The sequence below is a fragment of the Pteropus medius genome, unplaced genomic scaffold, assembly GCF_902729225.1.
Source record: "Pteropus medius unplaced genomic scaffold, Ma_sr-lr_union100, whole genome shotgun sequence".
Classification (NCBI taxonomy): domain Eukaryota; kingdom Metazoa; phylum Chordata; class Mammalia; order Chiroptera; family Pteropodidae; genus Pteropus; species Pteropus medius.
The window spans coordinates 109,575-133,837 of record NW_024349125.1 but is presented as its reverse complement, the minus strand read 5'-3'; the positions used below and the strand labels follow the sequence as shown (position 1 = coordinate 133,837).

At 35.9% G+C, this 24,263-nt stretch overlaps 1 long non-coding RNA gene across 1 annotated transcript; it reads right to left on the bottom strand.

Annotated features, from left to right (window-relative positions):
- Positions 1-1,646: 1,646 nt before the first annotated feature.
- On the bottom strand, positions 1,647-23,301 carry LOC120616914 (uncharacterized). Its single transcript, XR_005656734.1, has 3 exons — positions 23,238-23,301; positions 15,281-15,377; positions 1,647-1,815 (listed from the first exon to the last, which is right to left on the bottom strand). It is a non-coding gene; the product is annotated as an uncharacterized LOC120616914 (long non-coding RNA).
- Positions 23,302-24,263: the final 962 nt, after the last annotated feature.

Genomic DNA, 24,263 nt, shown 5'->3' with positions numbered 1-24,263 from the left:
ATTTAATTATATTAAACCATATCTCCTTTGATATTTTATTAATTTGCCAATTTGGCAGAATAATTTGGGAGAAAAACATTTTCCTTGGAATATTTTTTCTGTATATTTTATGGAATAATCTTCATTTTGCCAGTATTACAAAATGAATTATAAACTTTGTACTTTACATAAAGTTTCTAAACCTAGTATTTAGCAAAAATGTAAAATCTTTGCTGTTTTTATAATGGTAAGATAAACTAATAAGCTCACATATAAATTTATTTTGGTGGAGCTTAAAGAGAATGCCTGTTAGTGTATATTTGTGCGGGGGCGGGGATCTGGGGAGGGTGGTGGAAGGTGTAGTTCTGAGAAGGGTTTCCATCTCAGGAACTTCCCATCTGAATTATTCTTAAAAAACCACCGTCTACAAATTTGTCTTGATAGAATATTGTGAAAGGTCATGATTTCATATTTAAATGTTGTTACTTTAACTATCACTTAATTTCTATCCTCAAGTGGTAAGGTACAAATGGAAGTTAAAATGGTTACATGTTCTGAAAATATTAACTGAATGAGCAGTGGTTTCTCTTTGTAAAATGGTAATTTAACTGTAAAATGGTAATATTTCAACTTGATCATACTCTAGATAAAAATCATTTAACTCTTCTAAAATCATCTGACATTTCAGTTAAGAAAGATAATTTCAGGCTAGTTGGAAAAGAATCCAATAAAATAACCCAGAACATTCAATTACTTAATTTAAATTATGTTAAATTTTCTATAGTAACAAGATATTTACAACAGGTGTCAGTTATGCTTAAAAATATTTGTTAGCTCTACCTTTAAGAAATGGCACAAGAACACAAACCATAATAGTTATTATTTATTAATTGGTCATGAGAATGGGGATGACCCACTTTCTTGGCTCTTCTCACTTCTGCTTGATGGGCATATGAAGATATTGAGAACATAAGCGTAGAGATATCAGGGTCACATGTATATTTTCACTTATTGATTTGGATAAGTGTAATAGAATCAAAATACCAACTTTCTAGGGAGATAAACATATCTGAGGAACCACACTGACAGTCCATCTCAGGAAGTGAAGGTATGTTATCTGGTTTCCTATCCTCCCATACTCTATCCATTTCAATTCCAGGGTATTATAAAATTAGCAACTGTCATTCCCAAGTATAGTCCATGACGTTCATTCCTTTTCAGTGAGTTTAAAGAAGAGGGTAGAAAGGGAAGGAAAAAAAATGCTTTGATTTCAACTGGCTTTATAAGATAAATTTGAGTTAGGAAGGAAACCTCAATTTAAAAAATTTATTGTAAGAAACACATAAAATCTACCATCTTACACATCTCAGCAGTATCAAGCACATTCACACTGTTGTGAAATAAATCTCTAAAACCTTTCATCTTGCAAATCTGAAACCCTATACCCATTTTAAAACTCCCTTTTCCCTCCTCCCACCTCTGGTAACCACCATCCTACTTTTCATTTCTATGAATTTGGCTACTTTACATATTTCATATACATGGATTTATACAGTGTCCAGCAGAGTTCTGTGTACCAGTTACTAATCGCAGGGAAAGGACTCTAACCACTTGTGCCCATTGCATCTTGGTATTGGAGTCACCAAAGAAAACACAACACAGTCAAGTACTGGATAGAACAATCCTTTACTCAGAGAGAAAAGACAGAGCAAGACCAACTTCAGTAGTGTGTTTCAGTTCTCCCATCGCCAGCAGGTCTCTCCTGGTGGCTGATGTAGGGCAATTTGCCTACATACATCCCTCTCTTGCAGCAGTGGAAGGAATCCTCTCCTCTCCCTGGAGGATAGATATAACAATGGGGTTGGCCAGGTACCATATGACATACCTTAAGCAGAGACAAAAGAATATTCATTATGCTTATAATAAGGAAAGATGTTACCACACAAGGTGATAAACCCACATAGGCTGTATGGGCTTTTTATCTTTTGGTAAGTAAGGGAAGTGTTCCAGATTCAAGGCCAATCTTTATGTGGCTAAGTAAAGATTAAAAGACTATGAATAAGACTGCCTTTCTCAACATACAGTATTTGTCCTTTTGTTACTGGCTTATTTCGCTTAACAAAATGTCCTCAAGTTTCATTCAGGTTATAGCATGCAACAGGATTTCCTTCTTTTTAAAACTGAATATTCCACTATATGTATAAACCACCTTTTACTTACTCATTCATCCATCAATGAACATTCGGGTTGCTTCCACCTCTGGCTACTGTGAATAGTGCTGCTATAAACATGGGTGTGCAATTATCTCTTGGATATATACCCAGAGGTAGGATTGCTGGATCACTTGGTTCTACTTTTAATTTTTTGAGGAATCTCTATTTTCCACAGTAACTAGACCATTTTACAATCCTACCAAGTGTGCATAAGGGTTCCAGTTTCTCCATATCTTCACTAATACTTGTTGCTATGGACCGAATTGTGTCCCCACCCCCCCCCCCCACCCCCGTCGCCAAGCTGCTGTCACAAATTCACATTGAAATCCTAACCCCCAATGTGATGGCATTTGGGAGAAGGGGGCCTCTCAGAAATAATTAGGTTTAGATGAAGTAATGAGGGTGATTAGTGCCTCGTAAGAGACGCCAGAGAACTTGCTTTCTCCCTCACCTTATAAGCACATGCATTGAGGAAAGACCATGTGAGCACAGGGAGTGGCCTCAGAATGAAACCTACCTTGCTGGGACTTTGATATTGGACTTTCTAGTCTTCAGACCATGAGAAAAAACTTCTATTGTATAAGCCACCCAGTCTATGGTGTACTGTTATGGCAGCCCAAGCTAGGACTCAAGTTATTTTCAGTTTTATTAATAGCACACATCCTAATGGGTGTGAGGTGATACGTCATTGTGGTTTTGACTTGCATTTCTATGATTTCATATGCTTGCTGATCATTTGTACATCAGCTTTGGAGAAATCTACTTGAATCTTTTATCCATGCTTTAATTGGGTTATTCGACATTGTTGTTGAGTTGTAGGACTTCTTTATTTATTATGGATTTTAACTCCTTATCACATATATGATTTGTAAATATTTTCTCTCTTTCTGTAGGTTGCCTTTTCACTCTGCTGATTGTGTCTTCTAAAAAAAAATTGCTTATTTAAATTAGTTTCAAGTATATAGTACATTGGTTAGACATCTATATAGTTCATAAAACGACGCCCCAATTGCCTCCCTCCCCTGGCCCTCTACCTAGCCATCATATTAATGCTAACTGCATTCTCTCTGCTGTGCACCCCACCCCCGTGACCAACTATCAACTACTAATTTGTACTTCTTTAACCCTTCACCCCATTCTCCCAGTTCTCCACCCCACCTCCCCTCTGTCTGTCACCAAATTGTCCACTATATTTGCAAGTCTGTTTTTGATTAGTTTGTTCTTTTTGTTCCTTAGATTCCACATATAAGTGAAATCATATGGTATTTATCTTCCTCTGCCTGACTTATTTCACTCAGTATAATAACATCTAGGTCCATCTATGTCCTTGCAAATGGTAGGATTTCATTTTTTAAAATGGCTGAGTAATATTCCATTGTATATATGAACCATAATATCTTTATCCAATCATCTGTTGATGGGCATTTAGGTTGCTTCCATATCTTGGCTATTGTAAATTGTGCTGCCATGAATATTGGAGTGAATAGATATTTATGAATTACATAAATGCTTTATGTAGCTGCTTTTGATTGCTCAGGGCTACCCGGTGAGAACTACAAAGTGATCCGCTGATGGGTGTTGCCTATGCTGGATCTACAGGTAAGTGGAAGAGACAACGCTGTAGGCAGTTGTCGGTTATCCCCTGTCCCTGACCTATGGCAGTTTAGCAGAGAGACCAGTGCCTGTCGGTTGCCTGTAAGTCTCTGAAACTGGATGAGCCTCTGGGTGGTATGCGTGTTGGGTGGCACAGGGACCCTGGGAGTCTCCTGGATCTATTGAGTAAATTTCCCCCTGCCACTGCAGTGTCAGTTTACATGCCAATGCTGTCTCTGTGGCTCCCTGTACAAGTTTCCACTCGTAGCAAGGTCAGCTTAAGAGAAGAGAGGAGGCATCTGAAAAATGCAAAGGGAAGGGCTTGCAGAAATGACTGACTTAGTCGGTTATAGATTAACCACATTCTGTAGATCTCTAAATGGCCTTCTGGAAACTCTTGCAACACCAGCTTCGATGTGGCTTCTTTATATTATCAGATGTAGGTGTTATGATCAGCTGGACTTCAGGTAATTCTCCACATTGATTATTTTATAATTTGGGTGTAATTTCAATGCAGATCTGGGAGGACATAAACCCTGCTTTTACCTAGTCTGCCATCTTTCCAGGGATCTCTCGATACAGAGCTGATTGGGTCTTTTGTTGCACAAAAGTTTTTAAGTTTTGATGTATCCCATTTGTTTATTTTTGTTTTTGTTGCCCACACTTTTGTTGTCGTAGCCAAGAAATCATTGCCAGTTTCACTGTCATAAAACATCTACCTTCTGTCCACAGACATTGGCAGTCCTGGCTCTCAGGCCTTCATACTAGGACTAGGACTATACCACTGGCTCCCTCATTTTTAAGACTTTGAATTTAGACTGAATTACACCACCAGCTTTACTGGTTCTCCAGTTTATAAATGATAGATTGTGGGACTCCTTAGACTCCATAATCAAATGATCTTTTCTATAGTAAAATCTATGTATATTCTATTGGTTATATTTCCCTGGAGAACCCCGACTAATAAAGATTTTGGTACTAGGGTTGATTCTAGAAGAACAGAATTTTAAGAATGAGTTTTCTGAATTAGTTCTGGGTTTCTGGAATTGGCTCTCCAATCTGATTAGATTTAAAGATGCTAAGGAACTCCATTTCCAATAGTAAAAAGAGCACTGATAGTCCATGGTATAAAAGGTATACAGAGATGTGCAAAATATCTACATTGAATACTCCTAATTAATCACTTATAAGAAGCAGGGAGTGAAGCAACTCTATATAAAATACTTTTGAACATTTTTGGAAAACTAAGGAATATAATGGTGTTGCTTGCTCCCAATATTGTTGGATAAAGTGGTGAGAGAAGAGGCTGAGTTCTGAGATTCAGGTCCCCTGCTCAACTAAAGCATAAATGACCTAAGAGCTTCCATGAATGCCCTGAAGAAGGCCTTATCTTCTCTGGCCCCAGGGTTGATATTGCTGAAAATCAAACATCAATCCTCATCCAGCAACTGGCTAAATTATAATACAAACTGAACTCCCAGCCTCACAGAGTGTCTACTGTTAAAGTGAGGGCACTGAGTGGGAAGGAATATGATCCTGTAAATTGGGATGGGAATATGTAGAAGACCCCAGTGAAGCTGGGAACACTGAGCCCCTAAATTCTAATGAGTCTTCTTTGCCAGTGGGCTTGGTTCCACTGGTCCCACCTCCAGCAAAAGTGTATATATATACACATATACATATGGGTTTTCCATATATGGCCAAAATATATTTTTCAGGGATAACCAGACCACTCAATGGAGAAAGGACAATCTCTTCAACAAATGGTATTGGGAAACTACATTCACATGCAAAAGAATGAAGATAGACACTTTATATATATATAAAATTAGTACTGTTTCTCTGGAGAACCCTAATAGTTTTATAGGAGCTTTATAGTTTTGGGTCTTATGTTTAGGCCACTAATTCATTTTGATTTATTTTTATATATGACAGATGATAAGTGTCTATCTTCATTCTTTTGCATGTGAATGTAGTTTCCCAATACCATTTGTTGAAGAGATTGTCCTTTCTCCACTGAGTGGTCTGGTTATCCCTGAAAAATATATTTTGGCCATATATATAAGAGCTTATTTCTGGGCTCTCTATTCTATTCAATTGGTCTATTTGTCTTTATGGTAGTATCGCACTGTTTTAATTACTGTAGCTTTGGAATATGTTTTAAAATCAGGAAGTGTGAGTCCTAAAATTTTACTCTTTTTTCAAAACTGTTTTTGCTTTTTGGTTGGAGTCCCTTGAGATTTCATGTGAATTTTAGGATGAATTTTTCCATTTCTGAAAAAAAATGGTGTCGAGATTTTCACAGGGCTTTTGTTGAATCAGATCACTTCAGGTAGTATGGACATCTTAACAATATTAAATCTTCAAATCTGTGAACATGGGATGTCTTTCCATTTATTTGTCTTTAATTTCTTTCAGCAATGTTTTGTAATTTTCAGTATACAAGTCCTTCGATTCCTTTGCTAGGTTTATTCCTAAGAATTTCATTTGTTTTGATGCTATTTTAAATGGAATTTCCTTAATTTCCTTTTGATTATTCACTTTTAGTGAATAATCAACTGATTTTTGAGTGTTTTGTATCCTGCAACTTTACTGAATTGTTTTCTATTTATTGGGTTTTCCATATGTTAGATCATATTATCTGTGAACTGATAATTTTACTTATTCCTTTCCAATTTGGATACTTTATTTTACTTTATTTTATTTGTATCTAAGTGATCTGGCTACGATGTCCAATACGTGTTGAATAGAATTGGCAAGAGTGGGCATCCTTTCCTTGTTCCTGACCTTTAAAAAAACGTTTTCAGTCTTTCACTGTTGAGTATCATGTTATCTGTGGACTTTTCATAAATGGCTTTTTTATCTAGAGGTAGAGTACTTATATTTCTGGCTTGTTGAGTTTTTTTTCCAGTAATAAATCTTATCAAATGTTTTATGTGCCTCAGTTGAGGTAATCATGTGGCTTTTGTCCTTCATTTGTTTAATGTGGTATATTATACTGATTAATTTTGTTATGTTGCATTCTAGAAATAAATATCCCTTGATCATGGTTTATGATCTTTCGATGTGCTGTTGAATTCAATTTACTAGTACTTTGTGGAGGATTTTTGCCTCAATATTCATCAGGGATATTCATTTTTAGTTTTCTTTAGTATTTTTGTCTAGCTTTGGTATCAGGGTAATACTTATCACATAAAAACAGTTCAGCAGTATCTCCTCTTCTATTTTTCTCTATTTATGGTTCATAGTATATGTACTCTTATAATTCTTTCCTATTTCTGTGGCATCAGTTGTAATGTCCCCTCTTTTATTTCAGACTTTAGTATTTGAGTCTTCTCTCTCTTTTTCTTAATTTAACTAAAGGTTTGTCAATTTTGTTGCTTTTCTCAAAAAATCCAACTCAATAGTTTTGTTGATTTTTTTCTATTTTTTATTTCCATTTCATTTATCTCTGCTCTAATCTTTATTATTTCCTTCCTCCTGCTTCTTTTGAGTTTATTTTCATTTTCTTTCTTATCAAGATATTTTCTCGTTTCTCTGGTAACTTCTCTGACCCACTGGTTGTTTAAGAGTATGTTGTTTAATTTCCACATTTGTGGATTTCTCAGTTTTTCTTGTGCTACTGATTTCTAGTTTCATTTCACTGTGATCAGAAAAGGTACTCTATGATTTTAATCTTGAATTTGTTAAGACTTGTTTTGTAGTCTAACATGTGTGCTATCCTGAAGAATGTTCCATCTACATCTTAGAATAAAGCACATTTTACTGCTCTTTGGTGGAGTGTTCTATATATGCATGTCTGTTAGTTCCAATTGGTCAATGTGTTGTTCAAGTGCTGTATTTCCTTATTGAAATTCAGTCCGGGTCTTCTATCCATTATTGGAAAGTGGGGTGCTGAAATCTATTGTGTTGCTGTCTATTTCTCCTTTCAATTTTGTCAAAGGTTGCTTCATATATTTAGGCACACTGAATTATAAATTTATATAAGAATTATAAATTTTACAAATCAAACCTCAGCGTTTGGTTTGATATTTATAATTCTTATATTTTCTTGGTGAAGTGATCCTTTTATCAATATAAATGTCCCTCTTTGTCTTTTTGGACTATTTTTTATTTAAAGTCTATTTTGTCTGATTTACAGTGTAGCTACTCCTGCTCTCTTTTGGTTACTATTTCCATGGAACATCTTTTTCTACCCTTTCACTTTCAGTCTAAATCTGTCCTCAGATCTAAGGTGAGTCTCTTGTAAGACAGGATATAGTTAAATTCTGTTTTATTAATTTATTCAGCCAATCTATATCTTTCGTTTGAGGGGTTTAATTCAGTTACATTTAAAGTAATTAGCAATAAGAGAAAACTTACTATTGCCATTTTGTTAATTGTTTTCTGTATGTCTTGAATCATTTTTGTCCCTCCTTATTGCCTTTGTGTTTTGTTGATTTTTTTTTGTAATGGTATGCTTTGATCGCATTCTCACATTTTTTTGTGTATATTCCATAGATATTCTCTTTGTGGTTACAATTCCAGTTACACAAAACATCCTAAAGCTATAGCATTCTATCTTAAGCTGATAACTTCTACTGTACGTAAAAACTCTACTCACAGATTTATAGCTTTATCATCCCTGCTTTATGTTACTGATGTCACAAATTACATCTTTATATATTATATACATTAAAATAGATTTATAATTTCTTGATTGTTTTTGTCATTTAAATTTTATGCACCAAAATTATCGTATTTATCCATGTTACTATATTTATCCATGTATGTACCTTTACCAGAAAAACTTATTTTTTCATACAGCTTTGTGTTGCCATCTGCTGTCCTTTTATTTCATATTGAAGGACTTCCTTTAGTGCTTTTTGTAGAGAAGGACTAACTGGAATGAAATCTCTCAGCTTTTATGTAAGTCTTAATTTCTCCTTTTTTGAAGGACAGTTTGCCAGATATAGTATCCTTGGTTGAGTTTTATTCTTTCAACAGTTTGAATATATCACCTCACTCTCTTCTGACCTGCAAATTTTAGTGACAATCTTATGGAACCTTATATATGACTAGTCACTTTTCTCTTGCTTCATTCAAGATTTCTCTTTGTCTTTGACTTTCGACAATTTGATTATAATGTGTTTTGGCATGCTTCTGTTTGGAAGTATCCTAGTTTAAGTTGTTTGAGTTCCTTGAGTTTGTATATCCATTTTCTCCTCAGACCTGGGAAGTTTGTGGACTTTTCTTCAAATAAGCTCTCTGCCCTTTTTTCTTCTCCTCGTAAGACAACACACAGGAAGTCCTCACTTACGGTCATCAATAGATTCTGGAAACTACGACTTTAAGTGAAATGATGTATATCAAAACAAATTTTACCACAGGCTAATTGCTATAAACAAGAGTTAAGTTCCTACAACATGTTTATGGTTATAAAACATCTCCAAACTTCTAAATAAAGACCTAAAACACTTCTAATATTAAACACTGAAATAAATGTGTGCCATACATACATTTAAGAAAGAATGATAAAAAATAAGTTAGATAATTATTTTCCAACTTGCTTATTCCAGTTCAGAGTTGTGGGTAGCCAGAGCCTATCTAGGCAGCTCACAGTGTTAGGCAGAAAGCAACCTTGGACAGGATGCCATTCCATTGCAAGGCACACTCAAACTCTCTCACACACACATGTTCATACTGGGACAGTTTAGACACACCAATTAACCTAATGTGCACATCTGTGGGAGGAAACTGGCGTCCCCATTTAGACATTGAGAGAATGTGCAAACTCCACACAGATTGTGGCCCTGGCTAGGAATTGATTTTTTTTTTCTCTTCAACATTATCATGAAATAATGTTATCTAAAGACTTGTTGTATACTGGTCCACTTAATAGTGTCCTATAAGTCTCTTTGCTTTTCTTCATTTTTTTCTTTTTGTTCCTCTGAGTCAATAATTTCAAACGATTTATCTATAAGTTCACCCATTCTTTCTTCTGGCTTACCAAGTCTTTTGTTGAACTATTTTAATTAATTTTTAAGTTCAATTACCCTTTTCAGATCCAAAATTTATTTGGCTGTTTTTATAGTTTCCATCTTTTTATTGATAATCTCATTGTGTTCATGCATTGTTTTCCTGCTTTTGTTTAGTCATCCACTGGTATTCTCTTTTAGCTCACTGATCATCTTTATGACAGTTATTTTAAATTCTTTGTAGGCATCTCAGGGATTTGTGTTCATTAGGGTAGGTTTCTGAAGTTTTATTTTGTTCCTTTGGGACACATTTTCTCATTTCTTCATATGCCTTGTAATATTTTTTTTTTTGCTGGGATTTGGGCATTTGAAAAAACAACCACCTCTCCTAATCTTAGAGTAGTCACTTCCTTCAGGGGAAAACATTTACCAAGCAGCCAGGAGTTTCAGTGACTTTCCAAGCCTTTTCTGATCTCTTTGCTCTCTCTGGTGTCTGCTTGTGGAACTGCAGCTTTAATATGCTGCCATGTTCTGTTTTCAGCAGCTTTCAAACTCTGGTGCTGTTATCAGCTGTGCTCTGTACCAGGTGAGGCAGAAACCAGTCCCTCTGACAACCCCAGAGAAACCAGAATGTTGGATGCACAGTCTACTTTTTTGTTTCAATCTTGAGGGTGGATTTTCATTGTGTGTGTGAAAATTCATGATGTTTGACCCACTTGTTCTTCCCACTATGTAGCATATTGCAGCTCCTCCAATTGCTGCAATATGCTACATAGTGGGAAGAACAAGTGGATCAAACATCATGAATTTTCCTACCACTTTAGCAAAAATTCTGTCTTGGTTTCACAATGCTCTGGGTGCTGTAGCTTCTCAATTGTTACTTAGAGTTCTCACAGAGGTATTTAGGTCTATATACTGTTGGGAAAAGGAGGGTCTGTAGTTTTCTGGTCTGCTACCTTACTGATGTCACTTGATCAAGAAATCTCAATTTTTATTTTCGTCCAACAATTTCCAAATAAGTGAGATAACAAATCGTGGCTTCCTCATTCCTATGTGGTCAAGTCAATAGTGTCTGACATGTCAAAGTTCGAATACTCATAGCTTAGAGTATGTAACTAAATTGTCAGAGTTATAATGCAGATAATTTTACTTTTAAAGATGAAATGTTCTATAGCATACTTCTCAGCATTGAGCTGAATTACAGCTACTGTAACAACTGTATTTTGTTTTTAATAACTTACTGATTCCAATCATAGGGATGATACATGTTCGTGATATGAAACTTTTGACAATAAATAAATATTTTTTAAAAAACCATCTGTATTTCACTACCCAGAGATAACCAGTGTTAAAATGTTAGGTCAGTTTCATTATTATTTCCACTTAATACAAAGAAACTCAAGTTTGTCCCGATAACTTCTATTAACTACAGTTTGTTTTAGAAACCAGTGATACCTAGATTTACTTTTTTTTTTCCTGAGCACAATTTTATGTTTGCCTAGTCCTTTCCTCCTGGGAATACAGAGTATAATAAATTTATAAAGAAAGAAAAGCCAAGGCATATAACAGGAAGAATCAATAGTAGAATTATCATGATCTAGCTATTAGCCCAAAGATTGTAACTCTATCCCTGAAAAAGCTTTCTTCTGTTGAGTTGGAGGCAGAACAGAAGAAATTCTTCTCACTGTCATAGTGTGGCAGTCAGTGAATGTTACAGAATTTAAAGATCGAATTAAAAGTTATCACAAATATATTGAAGAACAAGGAAAAATATAAAAATAAGGCCTGTAAGTAACCAAAATGGCTGTCACCATGTTTCAAGTATTAAAAACAAAATTTCCCAAACTAAAAGCCAGTGGCTTCTCTGAAGCTCTTAAGTAGATTGGAGGCAACAAGCTGAAAGTAAAGGTTACCAAGAAGCACACATTGCTTACATCTTACCTGTAGTGATGAGAGTAAGAGAAAAACTTAAAAAAGCATCTCAGTACTTCTAAAGGCAAAATTTTCACAGTACAGCACTGGCATTTAAAATAATAAACATGTTAAAAGAAAAAAAATATATTCAGTAGAGTTTATATCTATCAAAATAATTTATAAATGGATGATTTGGCTTTTAAGAGTTAGTTTTAGTATTTGAATACTTCATCTATGGTATATCCTAGACAGTTTCACTGGAAATTTTTACCAAATGTTTAAAGAAGAATTAATACAAATTCTATACAATCTCTTCCCGAAAAAGCTATTATTACGCCAAACCTGACAAAGACAGTACAAGAAATGAAAACTACAGGCCAATTTCCTTCATGAATATAGAAAAATCCATAACAAAATATGATCAAATAGAATTCAGCAATATAGAGAATTATTCATCATGATCAAGTAGTCTTTATTCCCAGAATGCAAGGCTAGTTGAATATTTCAAATTATCAATCAATGTTATCCACCATATTACTAGGCCAAAAGCGAAAAAGTCATATGACTATATCAATTGATAAAGAACATGCATCTGACAAAATTCAACATCCATTCATGATAAAAAAAACATTCTCAGAAAAGTAGGAATTAAGGTGGAATTCACTCAACTTAGAAAAGATCATGTTCAAAAAAATCTATAGGTAACATTATATTTAATGGCAAAAGACAATGCTTTTCCTCTAAAATTGGAACAAGGCAACACTGTCTGCTCTTACCACTCTTATTCAATGTAATGCTTCAAGTTCTAGCTTTTACAATAAAGCAAGAAAAGGCAAAGCATACTGATCAGAGAGGAAGAAATAAAACTGTTTATATTTACATATGATATGACTGTCTATGTAGAAAATCCCAAGGCATCTATAAAAAAACCAAACCACATCAGACCAAAAACCTCACAGGATAAAAGATAAACATAGAAAAATTAATTGTATTTCTATATACTAACAAGGAACATGTGAATACTGAAATAAAAAAATGCAATTCCATTTACAATTGCTTAAAAAATTGAAACGTTTTCATACAATTCTAACAACATGCATAGGACTTGTATGTTGCAAACTGTACGATGCTAATGAAAGAAATCAAAGAATGGAAAGATATACCATGTTCATTGGTTAGAAGACTCAACATAGTAAAGATGTCAATTCTCTACAAACCAATATATAAGTTTAACCCAATTCCCATCAAAATCCCAGCAAGATTTTTTTGTATATATAAGATTATTCTAAAATTTACATGAAAAGGCAAAGGAACTAAAATAGTTAAAAGAATTTTGAACAAACTGTTTTTATAACAATTTCGAATAAAGCGAGAGTAATCCATCTACCCAATTTCAAGACTTACATAGCTAAACAAATCATGATTGTGTGGTACCGGAAGAGGAATAGACACAAACATCAATGGAACAGAATAGAGAACTTAGAAATAAACCTAAATAAGTATGCCCAAATGATTTTTGACAAACATAAAAAAGCAATTTGATGGATAAAGACAGCTTTTTCAACAAATGGTGCTAGAGCAAATGAATGTGCATAGGTGAAAATCTGAGCCCCAACCTAGTATTCCTTATACAAAAGATCCCAAGGGAAAAAATAAATAAATTGAACTTCGCCATAATTAAAAACCTTTGTTCTGCAAGAACATGTTAAGAGGATGAAAAGACAAGCTATGGAGTGGGAGAAAATATTTGTAAATCATATAACCAACAAAACATTAGTGTCTAGAATATATAAAGAATTTTCAAAACTCAAGAGTAAATAATCAAATAATCCAATTAGAACATGCGCAAAAGACATAAAGAGATATTTCACTGAAGAAGATACACAGATAGCAAATAAGCTGTACATGAAAAGATGTCTAATATAATTAGCCATTAGGGAAATGCAGATTAAAACTACAATGAGATTATCACTATATACCTATCAGAATGTCTAAAATGAATAGTGGCAACACCAAATGCTGGCAAAGTTGCAGAGAAACTAGATCACCTATACACTGCAGTTGGAAATGTAAAATCGTTTGACCACTCTGGATAAGTTTAGCAGTTTCTCAAAAAACTAAACATGTAACTACCCAGAAATTGAACTCGTTAGTGTTCATTTTAGGGAAATGAAGATTTATGGTAATAGAAAAATCAGTACATAAATGTTTTTGGAAGCTTTACATATGATATGACTATAATAGACAAAAACTGGAAGCAACCCAGGTGTCCCTCAGTGAGTAAATGGTATGTGATACATTCATACCATGGAATACCACTCTGCAATAAAAAGGAATAAACTATTGACACACACAGTAACTTGGATGAAATTATGCTGAGTAAAAACATTTAATCCCAAAGGATACATATTGTATGATTCTACTTTGTTAATCCTGAAATGACAAAATTGTGGAAATAGAGAACAGATTAGTAGTTGCCAGGGGATCAGGAGGGGGTAGAGATGGGAGGAAAGTGAGAATGGCTATAAAAGAGTAACATGAATGATCACGTGGTAATGAATTTTTTTTAGTATCCTGACTGTATGTCAATATTCTAGTTGTAATACTGTACCATAGTTTTGCAAGATGTTACCACTGGGGGAGAAACTGGATAAGAGTACATGGGTTTTCCCTGTAGTATTTCATATAACTGCATGTGAATCTACCATTATCTTAAAACAAAAACCTTTTTCAAAAATCATGGTAGAAACATTGTAAGAGGTGGCAGAGATAGCAAATAAGTATATAACCACCGTACTCCACAATTGACACTAGGTTCTTAACCACATAAAAGCCTCAAAGGCTGCTACAAATTTGAGTCACTGCAATACCAATAAGCTCTCTAGTGGTAAGGACTATTAAAGTTTTTGTCAGTTCTTTTCTTTTAAAATTGTTTTTTACCAGTTATTTTCTTAACTACTGGAAATAATTAGATATTTGCTTTATTTTTAAAGTATACTGAACTAAGCAATTAGCCCCTGGGCCAAACAGTGCTTATGCAGTGCAAAGAAGAGGCATCTTTCAAGAATGGTCATGATCTATGAGACTAGTATTGCCAATGTAGAAGCACACAGGACAAACTAGGTCAACTGGGAATGTGCCGTGGGAATGTGGGCCTAAAGGGCAGAAGCAGTCATTTAAGATCTCATTCCCTACAAAGCGGGCTGTGGCTTGCCTGTCAGGACAGTTGACCATACTTCTCCTTCAACGGGTGCACACAGAGTTAAGAAAAACTAGTTGGACACTTTCTTACCTGTTTCATGACTACCTTAAAACCTGACAAGGTATAGTTAAATAAAATGTAAAATATAAGATGTTAACATTGGGGAAAGTTGGGAAAAGGACATACGGAAACTCAATGAACTACTTTTGCAACTTTTCTGTAAGTAGTTCAAATAAAAAGGTTAAAAAAGTTGACTTTATCATTGTGGGAAATTTGGGAAAGTCACCTTAGTTTACTCAGTGAACAGCAATATTTCCCCCCTTGAAAGTGTCGCAGTTTAAGAAACAGTTAACATCAGGGTCACTATCCAAGAGACTCTTGGATGCCTGGCTCTCCCATGGGCCTGGCCCCTCCACACTCACCTGGATGTCTCAGAGCTAGAGGACACGGGCTGACACATGGCATCTCCTCTTCCTCCTCAGAGTCATTCTGTTTATGCTTTACCATGAACAAGGGCTCCTAAGGGGGCAGAAAAAGTTACATGAATTTTGTTCTACCAAGAAGAATATCCAAACCCAGCAAAAATCCATGCTTTTTCTATCTTTTATATGTCTTTATGCTTTCAAGCGAAGGACATGATTATAAGAATTTTTATCAGTTGAAAAGGTAATTTTCAGTATATCTAGTTACTTAGGAATTATTTTCTAAATCTGCCTGGAAAACTGAAGTGGAGGCTGCTCCCATCCTGACACCATTTCGTTTCTTCTAAGCCACACAACTACTGATGCTCAGAGAATGATTAGAAGTACATTTACAAAGTCAGTTGTTATAATTTTAATTCTCAGGATGGTACAGTAGGCACGTGTTAGGGCTCATCTGAATGAATGAATGGACCTTACTAACAAACCTAAAAGTTTTTCAAGTCGGTTTTTATTTTTAGTAGTTAAAGCAGAAAACAAAATTTTTATATTTCTGGTGTTTAATCTAGTGATTGACAACAAGCAGTATGTGTCCTGACCATTATGCTGAGACTCTAATTTGGTAATTCTGATTATTGCTCTTCAGCTACCTCTGCCTTGACCCTGGTGATCCCTAGGCAGACTGAAAGGGGAGAGGAATGAGTCATTGCTACCATCACCATAGGCTCTGCCAAGCTCTCTATCACTTGGCACAGTCACTAAGAAAAGTAACCAAAAGAAAAGATACTTGGTCTGATTGTTGCTCAACTAATACCAAGAACAGCCCACACGTACAGAACTTACTATGCGCCAGATACAAAGAACCATATATGAACTCATTTAATCTTTACAACAACCTTAAAAAGTAGGTACAATTATTATCTCATTTTGGAAGTAGGAAATTTTTTTAAATTAAGTTTATTGGGGTAACATTGGTTAATACAATTATATAATTTTCAAGTGTACATTATCATTTGACATCTGTATATTTTATTGTGTTTACCACCCAAAGTCCAGTTTCCTTTAGCTACCATATATTTGGTCCCTTTTACCCACTTCATACTCCCTCTACTCCCCTATATTTGACCCCTTTACCCCATTTACCTCCTCCCTCCTCCCTCCTCCCCTACTCTCTGGTAACCACTAGTCTATAGTCCACGTCCATGAGTCTTTGTTTGTTTGTTCTGCTCATTTGTTGCTTTTAGGTTTATGTCCCACATATAAGTGATATCATGTGATTTTCAACTTTTCCTGTCTGGTTTATTTCACTTAGCATGATTATCTCAAGGTCCATCCATGTTGTCGCAAATGGCAGTATTTCATCTCTTCTGATGGCTGAGTAATATTCCATTGTATATATGTACCACAGCTTCTTTAGCAAATCATCTATCGTAGGACATTTCAGTTGCTTCCATGTCCTGGCCACTGTGAATAATGCTGCTATGAACATCGGTGGGCAAATATCTTTTCGGATATGATTTTTTAAGTCTTTGGGGTAAATATCCAGTTGAGGGATTGCTGGATCATATGGTAGATCAAGTCTTAGTTTTTTGAGGAACCTCTATACTGTTTTCCATAGTGGCTGTACCAACTGCAGTCCCACCAGCAGTGTATGAGGGTTCCTTTTCTCCACATCCTCTCCAACATTTGTTATTACTTGTCCTGTTGATTACAACTATTCTAACAGGTGTGAGATGATATCTCATTGTGGTTCTGATTTACATTTCCCTAATGGCTAGCTATGTTGAGTATCTTTTCATACATTTGTTGGCCATTTGTATATCCTCTAAGGAGAAGTGTCTATTCAGGTCCTCTTCCCATTTTTTGACTGGATCGTTTTTTTGTTGTTGGTGTTATTGAGTCGTATGAGTTCTTTGTATATTTTAGATATTAGGCCCTTATTGGAGGCCTTGCTGGCAAATATATTTTCCCATTCGGATGGTTTTCTCTTTACCTTGTTGACGGCTTCTTTTGTTGAGCAGAAGGGAAGTAGGAAAATTAAGGCACAAAGAGGTAATGGTTAGCTAGTAAATGGTAGAACCAAGATGATTTCTAGCGCCTGATTGATCTTATGCCTTAATTTTTCCTTGTGCCAAAAAATGAGAAAATACAACTAACAAATGATTAAACACATTTTATTTAAGGTTCCTTATGGAGCTGTACAAATTACAAGTGATAAGGCTGACTTTAAAATAACAGAATGTTATAAAGTATCTGCTTTATACTTTCTGAGAGTCTCTCTCTTTTTCTGTGGACTGTCCCTTCCTTTTCTTTGTATGAGAAAACCATTTCAAATTAAGAACACTCTCTATTTGCAGATGACATGATCTTATATATAGAAAATTGTTTTAAAAAAGAAAGAAAATTGTAATAAATACACACACAGGAAAAAACTATTAAAACTAATGAATGAGTTCAGCAAGTTGCAGGATATAAGAACAACATACAAAAATCAATTGTATATCCATACACTACCAAATAACAATCCAAAAACTAAATTAAGAAAGCAATTCTGTTTACAATAGCATCAAAAGAGTAAAATATTTATCAATAAATTTAACAAAAGAAATATAAAACTTGCACACTGACAACTACAAAATATCATTGTAAGAAATTAAAGATCTAAATAAATGAAATGACAAGCCATATTTATGGATAAAAAGACATAAGATTTGGGGTGGCTCCATAGTGTAGTGGTTAGCACATCTGCTTTGCACACAGAAGGTCCTAGGTTTGCACCCCAGGTAGAGCCACGGACCATACCCTGGGTGCGCCAGGCCCTGGGTGCATGCTGTGAGCATGTGGGAGGGGACGCTCCGCCTTCAGAGATCCAGTTCTTAAGGGGAAATGGCAACATCCATGGGTCAGGGGTGGAAGTGTGTGTGTGTGGGAGGAATTAAGAGGGGGAAAAAAAAGACATAAGATTTTTAAGATGTCAATGCAGGAACATCAGAATTTCAGCGGGCTTCCTTATAAAAACTGACAAGCTGATCCTAAAATTTATATGGAAACTCAAGGGATCCAGAATACCAAAGCAATCTTGAAAAAGAATAACACTTCCCAATTCCACAGCTAACTAAAAAAGATACCGTAATCAAGATAGTCAGTATAATACTAGCACAAGGACAGACATCTAGATCGATGAAAACAAACCTGAGAGTCCAGGCTCTTATTTTAAGATCAACTGATTTTCAACAAGGATGTCTTAACTTAATAGGGAAAGAATCATCTTTTCAACAAATAGTACTGGAATAACTAAATATCCACAAGCAAAGGAATGAAGATGGAACTCCTATGTCATACCACATACACAAATTAACTCAAAATGAATCAGGGATTTAGAGTGAGAACTATAAGACTCTTAGAAGAAATCATAAGTGTAAATCTTTGTCACCTTGGATTAGGCAATGATTTCTTAGATTAGACTTCAAAAACACAAGCAATAAAACTTCATCAAAACAAAACAAAAACTTTTGTGTTTTAAAGGACACAATCAAGAAAGTAAAAACACACAGAATGGGAGAATATATTTGGAAATTGTATATCTGATAACAGCCTTATATCTAGAATACATAAAGAACTCTTATAACTCAACAATAAAAAGACAGTTAACCCAATTAAAAAATGGACATAATGGATATAAATGGACATTTCTCCAAAGAAGATATACAAATGGCTAATAAGCCTATGAAAAGATATTCAACATTATTAATCATTAGGGAAATGGCAATCAAATTCAGAAAATACCACTTCATAACCACTTCGATGGCTATAATCAAGGAGATAGACCAGAAAAGGTGTTGGCCAGGATGGCTGGTGGGAATGTAAAATGGTAAAGCCATTTTGGAAAATAGCCTGGCAGTTCCTCAAAAATGTAAACATAGTTACCATATGACCCAGCAATTTTACTCCTAAGTATATATTTAAGAAACCATATGTCTACACAAAAACTTGTACATGAAGATTCACAGCAGCATTTTTCATAATGGCCAAAAAGTAGTAACAACACAAATGTCCAATAACTGATGAAAACATGAACAAACTGAGGTATATTCACACAATGAAATATTATTTGGCCATATAAGGGAATGAAGTTCTGATAAATGTTACTGCAAGGATGAACCCTGAAAACATTCAGAATTAAAGAAAGCAGACAAAAATTCATAGAGACAGAAAGTCCTTCTGCCAGAGACTAAGGGCAGAAAGGAATAGAGAATAACTGCTAATGGGTATGGGTTTTCTTTTGGAACTAAACAGTGGTGATCAATGCACAACTTGGTAAATATATGAGAAACTACTGTCTACCAAAAAAGGTTGAGATTTAGAGTATGTGAAATATATCACAATAAAGCTGTTACGCATAAAAAATTTACAGTAATTTCTCCTCCTTGCAGTAGGTTCCCCAGTCAGAAAGAGCACAACAAAGGTTCTGAGAAGGTTTAGATCACAGGAACAATCTACTCAATACTAAAAATTCTTACAGAATAATAATTGTGAGTTTATGGACTTTTAATCATTTACTATTATTCTCCCTTTCACATTACCTTTATATAGATGTGAAAATAAATTTAGAAAGAATGCTGGTTAGCAATTTCCTGTCTTCTAAAAATATGCACATTGATTTATATATACTCTCATTCTATCAGTTTCCCTTAAACATGTGTTACAAACAGTAAGTCCTATTATAGATGTAAAGTGCTGAAGCTGCACTCTGTTAAAGACTAAAAACCAAGTAGATGGCTGACCATATGCTGTGAACTTATAAGCAGCTATGTCTGATAACACTCTTCTTCTGCTACTACATTAAATTCCATGTTAACAACAGACTGAGAACAGCAGAGACTTTGTTAGAAGAGATGAAAGACATACTCTTTCACAACTTGGTTACTGCACAAAGTGGGATTCTCTGTAGTGCTGTTCATAAGTCAATACATCCTAAAGAAGGCTTAAAACCATTATATACGCCTGAACAGACCATTATACAAACAAAAGTCTTTCCAATAGTGCAGACATGAAAAACCAATCAAACCTGATATTTGTGAAGCTTATCCGTACAACACATGTTGACAACAAAGCCACTCTAAAACTAATCGGTGCCCTGCAGCTTTCCTGCCTGCCCACTGCCTTGCTGTTCCTGCTGGTTGAAGCAACACATTAGTGTGTAGTGGTTCTCCCTCACTTCATCTCAGCCAGTGAAAACCTTCCCTGGACATCTTGACATTCCTGGGAGACTGGAGGAAGGGTGGGGAGCGGTGACAAACACCACAGCCTGTCCAGTCTAAGCTGAACTATGTTAACTGCTGAAAACAACGCTAAATGCCTAATCTTTTCTTGGTTTGGTCGGGGACAGATACCACATCTGTCTGTCTTATTGAGCAGTTTCATTAACTGCTTAAAAGTCACTTTTAACATTAAAGTCACTAATCCTGAAATCCTAGAATGAAACTACTCTAACAGCGTCAAAGTTATCTTTACAAAAAGAGGTCAATGCTGATTAGGGCTGGAATTCTAAACTACAAATAGGTGCAGACTTCAAACCTTATGATTTAACTTTCTCCCATCATTCACAAATACTATTCTTTATATTGGTAAATTATGTTAGGCTCTACCACCACTATAAATAATTCTTTTTTCAAAAAAAAATTAAAATCTCATCTCTTCAACCCTAATTGCCATGGTGACCTGCAAGAGGGATATAAGATGAGTTAGTCCAGATACTTTCCCACTTCTGAAAAGGAAATGTAAACTGCCACATGTGTGGACATACACACAAACACACTGAACAAGCCTGTGCCCTGGACTACTTCTCTATTTCCGACCGCTATGTTTAATAGAACAAAGGTGTTTTGTAAACCATACTGAAGAAATCAACTGAAATTTAGTGTCTAGAATTCTAATTAAAATTTCTTCCATATTTTCTTTAAAATTTGGTGTTTGTCATTACTTTTGTTCAGCAACTCAAAATAACATTAACAGAAAAAACTTGGAAATGAGATTTCTTAAATTAGTATGTGCTCATTTTTGAGATGTGATCTGCATATATGTAATCATATTTTCTACTAGAAAATTCTTATTAGATATGTGATAAATGGAAATGAAATATCTTTATTTCACGGAGCTTTGAGCATTGATGATACCATAGCTTACAAGTGTAAATGACTATGTAAATGAGGTTTTAACCGAGGCCTAATTATTGCTGTTAAACTAATAACGGTGTTCTGCTACTGGAACAGGCTTAAGAGCTACTATTCAAGAGGACAGGGACAATGTCTCTGTAAAACTTAAAGGCTGCTCAACAGTATACCTGGAAAACTAGGGATACTCAAATACTTACATGTTTGGGAGTAGCCAAGATCAACTATGAAACAGTTAGGTACTCATGCACTGGTGCTAAAGTGGGATCAAACTATAAGGGCCCAAGAATGAAGTTATCATTAAGGACTGGAGTGGCTGGGAAGGCTTCAGAAGGTACAAACTGAACTTGCATCAGAATGTAGAAAATATGTATAAGCAGAGGGTTTATAAGGACATTTGGGGCCTCAGAAGTATTCATTTGGCCCTGGTAAGTAAACTGCCTAACTGGACAGAAGGATTCAAGTTGGAGAAGATAAGTTTGGATGGCTAAGTGGAAGGCAAATCACAAGGAATCTGAGAGGTCTTGAGTGCTCATTCATTTATTCATTCAATATATATAACGAACATATTATTAGTTATAACGTACCCAGTAGTGGATAGACTAATAATGAACAAAATACACATCACTCGTGACCTTATGGACTTAAGTGAGGCAGAAAGACAATACACAAATAATCAAACCAGAGGTGAATAGGGCAGGGTATAGAGTATGGATGTTTTCTGCAATGGAGTGGATGCTTGGTGAAAATGCAAGCACCACTTACATCTTATAGACTTCTGGGCTCTGTATTATCAGGGACTCTAATTTAGTAGGTTTGGGGTAGAGGCGTCCAAATTCTGCATTTTTAACAAGAATCTCAAGTAACTTCTGATATACTCTTCAGAGAAGTTGTTGGAGAATCACACTCCTAAAGGCTCACATCTCTCACCTTTCGTAAAGTTCACCTAAATTTTGATATAAGGACTTAAATTATCTAGAGAAGTTATGAATAAGTAACTCTTTAGTTAGGAATGGTGCAGACTTAGATCCACACAGTAAACACTGAGTGATTTGTTAAAACTTACTCTTTTTCAAAAGGACTAACATAAGTATCAGCCAACGATTACCCAGAACTATTCCCAAAGTACCACCATCAGGAGAGAGGCCTAGAATACACTAATTTTGTACCGATGATTCCTAAAGACTTCAAAACACATAATACTGCAGCGTTCTAGAGGGCAAAGATCATTCTTTGTTTTGATTCCTCCTAGAACCTGACATAATGCTGAACAGATAGCTACATAGAAGGCATTGGTAACTGATATTCATTTCTGATAACAAGGTTATCAGTAGTAAGCGATCAAAAAGAGGTTGAAATTACTGCTAAAGTGTATTAGGTATATCCACGAATTTCATGAGTTTCTTTCCACAAACATATCTTTTCGAGTTGGAGTTAAAGTTGCAATTCTACCTGTCTTCATTTGGAGGAAGCTTTTTGTTTCTAGGTAAAATTCTACCATAATTCTTTAGAATTCTATGGAAACTAAGGAAAGAGATAATTCTTAGCCTGGTTCATTGACAAGTTCAAATGTTCAGGAAGTGTTTTACTAAGAAGGGTCCCCAAATAACCTTAAGTGATGTACCAATTTTCTTTTAAACGTTGCAATATATTTTACAAATACCAGTTTAACACACTGGAGGGTGCCCGTCTCCTAGGAATGGCCGAGCTGCAGGGGCCACGTAGTCGCGACAAGAGGGATTTAGGGAATCTCGATGCTCTGAGGGGTCCCCGTGACTTTCCCTCACCTGAGCTAGGTTCTCGTCACTGCCAAGGACTTTCAGCTTCTTTACCGAGGTGCACAGATGCCCTTCCGAGCCACGCAACTGCGCATGCGCATTCCACCGCCCCCGCCCATTGCGGGCCTACTCCGCGTTGTGCGCCCCGCCCCGCCCTGCCCCCGATGCAGCGTGAGAGGCGGGGTCGCGCGCCTGATGGCGACCTGGGGCTGCAGAAGCAGGTTCTAGGTAGTTCGTCTCGGATCCCGGTGGGAGGCGGGGTTACAGGACCAAAATCCTCTGGTAGTGATGAGTGAGGGGGTCAGGATGGCAAGTATTTTAACCTGTCCAAAACAGAAGGAGTCACTTGGGCGTCTTCCAGGACTACCTGCTGGGAAGGCACAAATCACCTGAACTGCAAACGTTTGGGTGTATGGAATGGACTCACTTGGGCTGTGCAAATGACACCTTGAGGTTTGGCCAACTCTGACTTGAAGGATGCGTCAGAGTAAGCCAAAAGAATAGAGGAGGGTAGGGTATTCCAGGCAGAACTTCCTGTGGGTTTAGAGAACAGAGAGTTAAGTAACTTGTGTAGGGGTGAAGTGAAGGAAGGGATGAGGCTGGGGACCGACGCAGCAGCTAAGATCATTGTAGTCTTAAAAAACGACATTGAGGAGTTTGGACTTTCTTGTAAAAAGCATTGAATGATTTTAAGCTGGAGAGTGACGTGATGTGTGTTTTAGAGAGATGATTGCAGTATCAGAATGGATTAGAAAAGTCAGGAAGAACCCTTAGGTGGCCGGAAGCAACAGTGGAAATGGAGAGATAGATGGAGTCTAGATATTTTGGGGACATGTAATATACGGGAGCGGTGAGTGGTTGGACATAGGGGAGTACGGAAGGGAGAGAACAGAGACATGAATTCTCAGAACTCTGGTTTGGGCAGCTGTGGGATTTGTCATTGACAGAAGAAACGGGAGTGGAGAAGGTTTTGGGGGCAAGTGTGTGTGGAACATGAATTCGCTTTAGGACATTGAGCTTGAGGTACAACTGATG